At 46.2% G+C, this 11,310-nt stretch overlaps 1 pseudogene; it reads left to right on the forward strand.

The window, feature by feature from the left end:
* The first annotated feature begins 355 nt into the window (after nt 1-355).
* On the forward strand, nt 356-3,941 carry LOC112655316 (tubulin alpha-1A chain-like; annotated as a pseudogene).
* The last annotated feature ends 7,369 nt before the right edge of the window (nt 3,942-11,310 follow it).

The raw sequence follows: 11,310 nt of genomic DNA on the forward strand, positions 1-11,310 counted from the left end.
AAGGGTCAGGCTGGGAGCACTCAAGTCGACAAGGGAAGGTGCTGGTTTTCCCTGTGTTGGGAGCAAATCCATTTTCATACTTCATTATTGAAGCAGTAGCTACAAGGTAAGATTAAATACAAAGGAAGAGAAAGAAATGAAGAACACAGTAGAAAGATAGTTAGAAAGTAAGGGAAAGAAGAGCTGGCATAGGATGCACTCAATTTTGAGCTCACCTCTCCGGACTTTCCTGGAACTTCTGTTACCTACATAACCTCATTTAATTCTCACCAGTTTCCTCTGATTATCTTTATTTTAGAGAGAAGAAATGGAGACTGAAGGAGGGTAATGATTTCATCTGGCTGCCCAAGTGTAAGGACTGCAGAAAGGCAGGATTTATTTATTTATTTTTTAAAGATTTTATTTCTATTTATTTGAGGGAGAAAGCATGAGTGCAAGGGAGCATGAGAGAGAGAGAGAGACAGAGAGAGAGAACGAGATAAGAGTGGGGCAGAGGGAGAAGCAGACTCCCCACTGAGCAGGGAGCCTCATGTGGGATTCCTGGGATCATGACCTGAGCCAAAGACAAACACTTAACTGACTGAGCCACCCAGGTGCCACCCCCTCCTTTTTTTTAAAGATTTTATTTTTATTGGTTTATTTGGGAGAGAGAGAGAGAGCAGAGGCAGGGCCAGAGGGAGAGAGAATCTCAGGCAGACTCTCGGCTTTGGGGTCGAGATCAAATCAAGGGGTTTGATCTCATGACCCTGAGATCATGACATGAGCCAAACCCAAGAGTCAGAGAGTTAACCGACTGCACCACTCAGGTGCCCCAGAATTTATGTTCTTTGAACTGTTGCAACATAGTACAATCCATCACTCAAAAATCAGAGATGGGCAAACTATCACTGCAGTCTAAGTTCACCCAGCTGCCTGTTTCCAGACTGCTATGGCCTAAGAATAGTTTTTGCATATTTTTAATGGTATAAAGAGAATCAGAAGCAGAATAATATTTCATGACACATTAAAATTATATGAAATTTGAATTTTTGTGTCCATAAACAAAGTTTTGTTGGAACATGGACCTGCTTATTTTTTTGGTTTGTTTTTTGTTTTACTTTGTTTTAAAGATCTTATTTTTTTAAGTCACAGAGAAAGAGAGTATGAGTAGGGGTTGGGGGGAAGGGCAAAGGGAGAGGGAGAACTCGGCTCGATCCCAGGACCCTGAGATCATGACCTGAGCCAAAGGCAGACGCTTAACTGACTGAGCCACCCAGGCACCCCTTAAATATTTTATTTTAAGTAATCTCTATGCCCAGTGTAGGGCTTGAACTCATGACCCTGAGATCAAGAGTTATATGCTCTATTGACTGAGCCAGCCAGGCACCTCTATGGTTACCTATGACTGCTATCATCCTACCATGACTGAGCTGGATCATCATGACAAAGACATTGTGGCTAGCAAACCATAAAATATAAAAAAAAAAAACAACATAAAAATCTGGACTTTGATAGGAAAGATTTGCCAACCCTGTTCAGACAGATTCTTGGACACCCTGAGTGACAGAGGCAGAGACAAATTAAGTTCAGACATGGATGCACACTTTATTGATAATCGACTTTGTTAGACATAATTAAGCACCCGCAATTTCAGAAACCCCCAACACTGTTCCATTGCCATCCAGCAATGGTCCCAGAAGGATTTCAGGATTTATAAGCTTCATTAAATATTGCAGTAGAGATTGCTCAGCCACTTCAGTGATTTGCCCTTAAGGTATTTAGTATTTTCAAGTAAATGACAGGGATGAGGGTTTGAATGTAACTTAAAGAGTTTGCTAGTTCCTTTGTCTCTTGATTATTGCGTGTGTGTAATTATTGCAAAAAATATTTGCTTTCCTCAAAGTTGCTCTGCTCAAGTTTGTCAGTGTGGGTGGTATATATATCATGTTTGTCCATTACTGTAAAAGGGGGAAACAAAAGGATAAAGAAAAGAAGACAACTCATTGGAGGCTTTTACCAGGTCATGGGTTTGATTGCAATGTGGTTTTAAAACAATATGCATGGGGGGGGATCCCTGGGTGGCTCAGTGGTTTTGCGCCTGCCTTTGGCCCAGGGTGCGATCCTGGAGTCCCGGGATCGAGTCCCGCGTCAGGCTCCCGGCATGGAGCCTGCCTCTCCCTCTGCCTGTGTCTCTGCCTCTCTCTCTCTCTCTATGTCTATCATAAATAAATAAAAAAAAATAAATCTTAAAAAAAAACACAATATGCGTAAGTTCTCTTACATCAACCGCCTAAGAGTCGCGCTGTAAGAAGCAACAACCTCTCCTCTTCTCCACCATCTGCCCGGCAGCCGCCAAGCAGCAACCATGCGTGAGTGTATCTTGATCCACGTTGGCCAGGCAGGTGTCTAGACCAGCAATACCTGCTGGGAGCTCTATTGCCTGGAACACGGCGTTCAGCCCGATGGCCAGATGCCAAGTGACAAGACCATTGGGGGAGGCGATGACTCCTTCAACACCTTCTTCAGTGAGACGGGCACTGGCAAGCACGTGCCCAGGGCAGTGTTTATAGACCTGGAGCCCACAGTCACTGATGAAGTTCGCACTGGCACCTACTGCCAGCTCTTCCACCCTGAGCAGCTCATCACAGGCAAGGAAGATGCTGCCAATAACTATGCCCGAGGGCACTACGCCATTGGCAAGGAGATCACTGACCTTGTCTTAGACCGAATTTGGAAACTGGCTGACCAGTGCACGGGTCTTCAGAGCTTCTTGGTTTTCCACAGCTTTGGAGGGGGAGCTGGTTCTGGGTTCACCTCCCTGCTGATGGAACGTCTCTCTGTCGATTATGGCAAGAAGTCCAAGCTAAAGTTCTCCATATACCCTGCCCTCCAGGTGTCCACAGCTGTAGTAGACCCTACAACTCCATCCTCACCACCCACACCACCCTGGAGCACTCTGATTGTGCCTTCATGGTAGACAACGAGGCCATCTATGACATCTGTTGTAGAAACCTCGATATTGAGTGCCCAACCTACACTAATCTAAGCAGGTTGATAGGTCAGATTGTGTCCTCCATCACTGCTTCCCTCAGATTTGATGGAGCCGTGAATGTGGATCTGACGGAGTTCCAGACCAACCTGGTGCCCTATCCCTGCATCCACTTCCCTCTGGCCACATATGCCCCTGTCATCTCTGCTGAGAAAGCCTACCATGAACAGCTTTCTGTAGCAGAGATCACCAATGCATGCTTTGAGCCAGCCAACCAGATGGTGAAATGTGACCCTCGCCATGGTAAATACATGGCTTGCTGCCTGTTGTACCGTGGCGACGTGGTTCCCAAAGATGTCAATGCTGCCATTGCCACCATCAAGACCAAGCATACCATCCAGTTTGTGGACTGGTGCCCCACTGGCTTCAAAGTAGGCATTAACTACCAGCCTCCCACTGTGGTACCCTGGTGGAGACCTGGCCAAAGTACAGTGAGCTGTGTGTATGCTGAGCAACACCACAGCCATTGCTGAGGCCTGGGCTCTCCTGGACCACAAGTTTGACCTGATGTATGCCAAGCGTGCCTTTGTTCACTGGTATGTGGGTGAGGGCATGAAGGAAGGAGAGTTTTCTGAGGCCCGTGAGGACATGGCTGCCCTGTAGAAGGATTATGAGGAGGTTGGTGTGGATTCTGTTAAAGGAGAGGGTGAAGAAGAAAGAGAGGAATACTAAAGTTAAAAATGTCACAAAGGTGCTGCTTTTACAGGGAAGCTTATTCTGTTTTGAACATTGAAAAGTTGTGCTCTGTGCTCTGTGCTCAGCAGTGTATACTCTCATATACAATTACTGACCTATGCTTTAAAACACAATGCTTTGTTATAGACCCAAGCTGTCCGTTTCTCTGATGGGTTTGAATAAAGTATTCCCTCTCTTAAAAAAAAATAAAACAAATAAAACAATATGCGTGAGTGAATTGTCTCACTTTCCAATCCAAGAGAGTTTGATTCCTCTGTAACAAAAAATACCCTGACCTGACAGGAAAACACTCAGAGAGGAGCCTAACGGACGATTCTCTCTATTTTCCAACATGGTTTTGATTTCAAGAAAGCCCTCCTGGAAAAAAAAAAAAAAAAAAAGAAAGCCCTCCTGTCATCATCTCTTTCCTGCTCCTGATCCCCATGAATATCACAGGTGGACTGCATTTGTCCCCTGCCCTATTCAGGTTTTGCCTCTTCTGTCTCTCTTGGATTCTGGATAAATCTTCATGGTTGCCATTTATGTTAAACACCCACCTGACTTATCTTAAGGTGCATGTCTTATCATTATACTTGCTTGTTGACCTATTTTCCCTGACCATGGGCTTCTTAAAGTGTGCTCTTTTTTTTTTAACTTTATTAAAAACATTTTTAAAAAAGATTTTATTTATTTATTCATGAAAGACACAGAGAGAGGCAGAGACATAGGCAGAGGGAGAAGCAGGTTCCCTGCGGGGAGCCCATCATGATACCAGGACCCTGAGATCATGACCTGAGCCAAAGGCAGACACTCGACCACTGAGCCACCCAGGTGCCTCTAAAAAGTTTTTTTTAAAAGATTTTATTTATGAGAGAGAGAGAGAGAGAGAGAGAGAGAGAGAACACAAGCAGGGGGAGGGACAGAGGGAAAGGGAGAAGCAGGCTCTCAACTGAGCAGGGAGCCTGACTTGGGGCTTGATCCCAGGACCTCAAGATCATGGCCTGAGCTGAGGACAGATGCTTAACTGACTGAGCCACCCAGGTGCCCCTTAAAGCGTGGTCTCTTTAAAAAAATCTGTACCTCTAGCACCCAAATGGTGGCCACCCACAAAATTGATCCACATTAAGTATTCACTGACCGAAAAAAATGGATAGGGTTGGGGGGTCTTGTCAGGGAGAGCCCACTGGGCTGAAATTCTGGGACTGGAATGCCTCACTCCCTTCTCCTCTGGATGAGAGAGAAGAGACAGTGTGTGTTAAGCTTCTGAACAAGTCTTCTGCCTTTGAACAGAGGGCAGAGGAAATATGTCTGAAGAAAGTGAACATGAGGACAGACACTTTAAAATGAGCCCACAGATCCGATGGCAGTAACAAGACCCACTGGGTGCAGTGGCTTGTGGTTGCCATAATTCCATTTGGACCTCATCATGACCCTGTGGGATAGATTTTGTTTTCTGTTTTACAGGGAAAAGAAACCAAATCCAGACAGATTATGTAAATTCTCTGATATTATTTATTTAAGTCAACAGCTAAGTGGGGACTCAAGCTTGGTCCTCGTCTAGAACCTTGTAAATATTCCTTCACGAGAAAATCTACCTGTCTTTACAGTGGTGACTTCACAGAAGAATCAAACACTTTCTATTCTTGCTTTCTGGCAATCTCGGGTCATGTAGATAATTGTTATATTCTCTTACATTTATTGTTCTCCGCCTCAAAACAAAACCAAAAACTGACACCCTCATGCTCTGTGTCACAAGGATTTTAATTGCTCTCTTACATTTGTCTTAATTATAGAAGCCTGCCCTGCAGGGATAGTGCGATGAACCAGAGGAAGAACAGAGTCTGAACTAACAGTGTGCAAGGATTGACACCAGAAAGGCCAAATACAGTCATCAGATGCAGGCCCAAGACGAGTGGCTGAGATAGGGATTTGTGCGATGTGTGAGGAGCTGCTGGAAACTGGGACAGAACGGATGGTGACAGCAAGGTCACATCAGCCAAAGGGGCTGAGACAGTGGCTGCAGATGGAGCTGCAGATGGGTCAGCCTGGAAAGGAAGGTCCATCTCCACACTAGTGTGGGAGCCTTGCCTGTTTTGTCTATGTTGAATCTAGTATGGGGCCTGGCATTTTCTGGAACAGAAAGGATGTGAGATTCACTGTGGCCTGGTTCTGAGCACAGTCAAGGGAGCAGTGAGAACATCTATTTCCCCAAATCCAAAGCCAACCATTTATCCTTGTACCTCCTGTCACCCTTCAGTCAACGATACGGCTGTAATAGCATTGTTATTTTTCTTTTTTAATTTATTTATTCATGAGGGACACACAGAGAGAGAGGCAGAGACACAGGCAGAGGGAGAAACAGGCTCCCTGAGGGAAGCCTCATGTGGGACTCAATCCCAGGACCCTGGGATCATGCCCTGAGCCAAAGGTAGGTGCTCAACCACTGAGGCACCCAGGCGCCCCTGTAATAGCATTGTTCTCCACCCTGTAGCCACTAGCCTCATCCAAGGAAATGTCACCATTCTCCAGGAGTTCTGTGATAACCTCCTATCTGCTCTCCTCTGATTTTCTAGAGCATGTACCTTCTCCCACTGCCACCACTCCCAACCTCTTGTCCCAGAGCCTTCATTCCATCCTCATTCTTTATTTTTTATTTTTATTCTTTAATTTTAAAAATTTTTTCTTTTTTATATGTATATATTTTTTTCCATCCTCATTCTTTGGATCACTTTCTCCATCTGGGTCAGATCCTTCTGTTATCTGCTCTTAAAGCACCATGGATTGTTCCTTCTAAGGCCTTATCCTGATTTCTTATTGTGTGTGTGTGTGTGTGTGTGTGTATAGTATGTGATTAATTTCTTTCTCCACTAGATTTAAATTCCACAAGGAGAAGGGCAGTGTCTATTTTTTGCTCATCTATGACCGTGTTTCCCAAGCAACCAACACACTCAATGACTTGGTGATTGTTAAATAAATAGATAAATACATTTTAGCTAACGAGGGAATTAACCAATACATGGGTGGATGATGCGATGGGGAGTCACGACTCAAGGCAGCCTGCTGTGCTGAGATCAAGGGCGAAACCAAACAAGTCAGAACATCCGGCTGAGATCTCTTGCCTCCTGCAAGAAGAGGGAGACTGATTTTTAAAACACTTACTTAAAAACATATTTCATTATTCTAAAATGCTTTCCTAAATGGATGTAGTGAACTTAAACTGGGAATCACATAATATGATCCAACAACTGAAATGAGGCAAATTGGTTCCTATCTAGGCAAAGAGAAACAGACAAGAAACTGACATATAACATTCCCAGATCTTCTAGAACTGAGAGGCGAGGAGAGCGGGCTCTGGAAGGCGAGCGTGCAAGATGAGCTTGTATTGTCTCGTGTGAACTTCCTTTAGCTGCTTGGTGCTTGAATGATTTTGGCTTTGGACCAAACACACTTGCCTCTTGAGCTGCTCCTGTCCAGAAACCACCTCCTCCCCTCTGCCTGTGCATCTGCAGGGTTAATTGCCTTCGGGGATGGTTAGTTGACCATGCTTTACAGATGGGACCACTGAAGCTGAGCGAGCACAATAACTAGGCCAGAGGCAACAAATGCATGTTTTCTCCTTAGTCCAAACCCTCCCTCATCCAGGGCATACAAGCCACTCCATAAATGAAACCTGTTCTTAGCTGTGGCCTGGAATCCATCATTTCTCACCATAGCTGGTAGAGAGGCACTGATCCCCCTAAACTCCCTCTGTGTGTTGGTGCCAGGTCTGGTTCCCAGCCCTGTTTCTAAGCTCCCTTGAATCAGCCGCAGGGTGGGAAGGGGTAGGTCGGAGGGGGCAGAGAGGTGGGGGAGAGGGGCAGACCTATGTCCATGAGGATTAATGGGGTGGTCAAAAGATCCCAGGATTTGGAGTTGGATGGACCTAGGTCCGGATGGCAGCTATCTCATGGCAGTTTGCTGAAACTTTCTGAAAGTTTTTGCCTTCTCATCTGTTAAGGGAATAAAATAAGACAGGCTTTGCAGGATCACTGTAAGCATTGCATATGCAAAGTGGCCAGTACAGACACTAGGCTTACAGTTGGACCTGTTTGAGTTTGCTTCGTCAATCTCTGTCACCTCTCCTTTGGGAAGTAGCAAGGTGCAGAGGACGGGTGTGAGTTTAGCAGCCAGACTGACCCGGTGAGTTCCCAGCTTGGCCATGGACTAGCTGTGTGGCACTGTGCAGGTGGCTAAAACTCTCAGATCCTTTTTTTTCTCATTTGTTAATGGGGGATAGGAGGTGGGGGAGGGCCTTGCAGGTTGAGCCTCACACAAAATAATACATGGCAAAGGTGGAGGTGGATTCATTACATGCAAATTTCCTCTTCCACATTCCTCTGTGGATTGATGGAATGAATCAAGGCTATTTGCCCATCCAGGGATGATCGACTCTTACAACACACACACACACACACACACACACACACACACACACACACATTTTCAGAAGGAAATATGAGCCTAGGAGTAGCCCCACAGAATATTAACTGAGGTGTTGCTTTCACTGCCTGTCTGCACTGGAGGGCTGTTTGTGGATCCCGCTCACATTGCTCTGCCAGCCGTGTACCACAATCACACCTCTGTACAAGCCGAACTTCTGCTGTGGACGAACTCGGCTCCATCTGAGCCACGCAGCTTCTAAGACTTCCTGATGACAAAACTCCCTCTGTGTTATTTCAGGAAGTGTTGCTCCTTTCATTTCATTTATACAAGTGGCTATTAAAGGGAAACCAAATCTCACACCCAAAGCCAGCCCTCAGGGCATTTTCCTACATGTGTCCACCAGTGGGATAAAACATCCCCTTTCTAGAGGCATTCTTAGAACCAAGGTTTTCTGGAAACGGGAAGGATTGAGTGTCCCATGTGCTCAAGAGGCAGGCGTCTTCCCCTAGCACCACTGGTTCTCCGCAAGTTCCCAAAGCATCCATTTTTCATCAACTGTATGTGAAAGGCAGAGAGGGGTGGGGGTGTCTACGAAACTTCTGCCTGTCTCAAGCTGCGTTTTCATGAATCCTGGACTTTGGCCTCTGGCCCACCTGCATTTAGATCCTCGCTCTGCTGTCTTCTTACCTTGAGCAGATGCCTTAATCTTCATGAATTTCAGTGTCCACATCTGTAGAATGGAGGAGAGAAGAGCAGCATGGGACAGCGTCACCATTTGGCAATGTTCCCCCATTCTTCCCCTCATTTCTTTGAGGTCTGTTGAAAAGGTGAACTAATTAGGTGTGATAATGTGAAGCTCCCTCAAACAGGGAATGATTTTTTAAAAAGATCTTTATTTATTTATTTATTCATCACACACACACACACACACACACACACACACACACAGAGAGAGAGAGAGAGAGAGAGGCAGAGACACAGGCAGAGGGAGAAGCAGGCTCCATGCAGGGAGCTTGACGTGGGACTCGATCCCGGGCCTCCAGGATCAGGCGCTGGGCTGAAGGCAGGCGCCAAACCGCTGAGCCACCCGGGCTGTCCCTGATTCTTTTTTTTTTTTTTTTAATATTTTATTCATTTATTCATGAGAGACACAGAGAGAGGCAGGGACATAGGCAGGAGAGGTAGGCCCTCCTCGGGGAGCCCCATGTGGGACTGATCCCAGGACCCCAGGATCATGACCTGAGCTAAAGGCAAACGCTCAACCACTGAGCCACTCAGGCATCCCTTATGGGGAATGATTTTTGATGGCCCCTGGGTCTAAGAAGAGAGCAGCTCTGCAGATCACTTCTGGGCAGCACTTGCAGAGCCCCAGATGCCGCTTGGTCAGGCAAAGCAAAGAGATAGGAAAGGCGTGATCGCATATGACCAGATGCAGGTCCCAGGGCACCTTCTCCTCTGCTCCCCAGGCCATGCCTCCCCACCTAGCCTTTCTTACTACACTCTTTTTTTGCAGTGGTGGCCACTGGGGACGCGACTTCCTTCTTTCCCAGTAGGCAGGTGACATCATCTGAATGCCGAGGGCTTCTGGGTGTGGGGCTGGCTGATTTCTGAGGGTCTGAGGCTAAAGCAGCACACAATGACCCATCCACTGATGCTTTCTTCAGGCCATTTTGTTCTACTGCCTGGGCTCAGCACCTGCATATATGGTTTCTGACAATTCTTTAAACTTTCTGAGTCTCAGTGTCCTCATCTGCAAAATCATGGGAGTACGACTGTCTCAGGATTTTTGAAAATGTCTTCTGTGGGATCCTGGCTTGGGAGGAGGTGACAGGTGTCATGTGAACAGAACTGTGTGATCAGGTAAGTGTGGGCAAAATAAAGACTCTACTCAAAGACTTCTCTTCATGCAATATGAATCTTCAAGTAATATTCTAAACATTCTAAATTTTTCTTGCCACCATAATATCTCCTTAGACAGGACAGGAGATGTAGTATAGCATAGTGGGAAAGGGCACAGACTTGGGACCCGGATTACCTGAGTATCAACCCCACCTTTGCCACTTACTAGTTGTATTAGTTATTGACTGTTGCCTAACATATTCCCACACACCTTGTGGCTGAAAATAACACAGATTTATTATCTCACAGTGTCTGTGGTAAGGAATCTGGGACTAGAGCTCAGCTGAGTCATTGCTCTGGTGTCTTTTATAAGGCCACAATCAAGGTGTTGGCCAGAGTTGGGGTCTCAGCTGAAGTCTCTGGTGGGGAAGGATGGGATGCCAAGCCCGTGTGGTTGTTGGTAGGATGGAATTCCCTGTGGGCTGTTGGCTGGAGGCCTGGCCCTCAGTTTCTTGCTATGTGGGTCACTCCAACACAGCAATCTGATTTCTCAAATCTAGCAAGGGAGAGGTCTGCTAGCAAGATGGAAGTTGTGATCTTACACAGCTTAATTGTGGAAGTGACAACCTATGCATTTACCATATTCCCTTGGTTAGAAGTAGTTACTTGCAGGACACCTGGGTGGCTTAGTTGGTTAAGCATCCAACTCTTAGTTTTGGCTCAGGTTGTGATCTCAGGGTCATGGGATCCAGCCCCACGTTATGCTCTGTGCTCAGCATGGAATCTGCTTAAGACTCTCTCTCCCTCTCCCTAATATCATCTATCTAAAGTTGTGATTAAATGAATCAACGTATAGAGAAAAGGGTCTGGCAAACAGTAGGCACAGTCTCGATCTATCTGCTTTCCTTGTTAATGAGACCAGTGCCTGACACAGAACACACAGTAAACAGTATTGGGATGAAAGAATCAGGGAAGGGACTTGTATTACATGGAATATGCTTCAGGGTTGGCTGCCCTCCTCAGGATGCTGTGAAGATTGGAGGCAGGGAGCTGTGTGGAGCACCTGGCACTGTCCCTGGCACACACTGGGTTCCAGTCATAGTTAGTTTCCCTTCCCGCTCTCATGTTTTTATGTCCAGTCTGGGGCTTAGAGCCCCCGAGAGGTCAGGTCCAGTTTTCCCCTCTGTTCACTTCCTCCCTTCCCCCTCTCCCTACCTCCTCCTCCACCTAAAGTAATCTTCTTGGTACAGGGCCATGAGCAGTTAAATGCTTCACAGGGGCTCTGGATGAGGCTGGCAATGACAATTAAGTGCATTTGAGGTGCCTGAGCAGCGATGGAAATGAGG

The sequence above is a fragment of the Canis lupus genome, chromosome 9 (assembly GCF_003254725.2).
Source record: "Canis lupus dingo isolate Sandy chromosome 9, ASM325472v2, whole genome shotgun sequence".
Classification (NCBI taxonomy): Eukaryota; Metazoa; Chordata; class Mammalia; order Carnivora; family Canidae; genus Canis; species Canis lupus.